Raw genomic sequence first — 496 nt, forward strand, 5'->3', positions numbered from 1 at the left:
CCAGGGCACCCTTGGAGATGCTGAATCAGATGATGGTGCTCATAGGGTGATGGGACCACTGCACCCACATCCCTTGGGAAGGAAGTTCAGTGGGGTGATGGGAGCACAGCACCCATATCCCCATGGAGGGGTCGCAGTGGGGTGATGGGACCATGGGGAAGGGGTTCGTGGCACCCACATTGCTCCACGGAGGTGGTCAACAGGGTGAGGGTGCTGGTAGGGTGATGGGACCACAGCACCCACATCCCTTGGGAAGGATGGTCAGTGGGTCATGAGGACCACAGCACCCATGGCGAGCTCTCAGTGGGGTGATGGTGTGAGGGCCTGCTACAACTGTCTCAAAGAGCCTGGAACCTGACCAGGCCACGGCCGCCTGCCTGGCGCCTGTCTGTGTTTGTGCGGGGGTGACACAGCAGTTTCCTGGGCCCAGGGCCCCAGCCTGGCACCAGTGGGGGTGTGGGGGCAGGTAGGATTTGGAGCTGTGGCGGCAAGAAGC

The sequence above is a fragment of the Apaloderma vittatum genome, unplaced genomic scaffold, assembly GCF_000703405.1.
Source record: "Apaloderma vittatum isolate BGI_N311 unplaced genomic scaffold, ASM70340v1 scaffold11478, whole genome shotgun sequence".
Classification (NCBI taxonomy): domain Eukaryota; kingdom Metazoa; phylum Chordata; class Aves; order Trogoniformes; family Trogonidae; genus Apaloderma; species Apaloderma vittatum.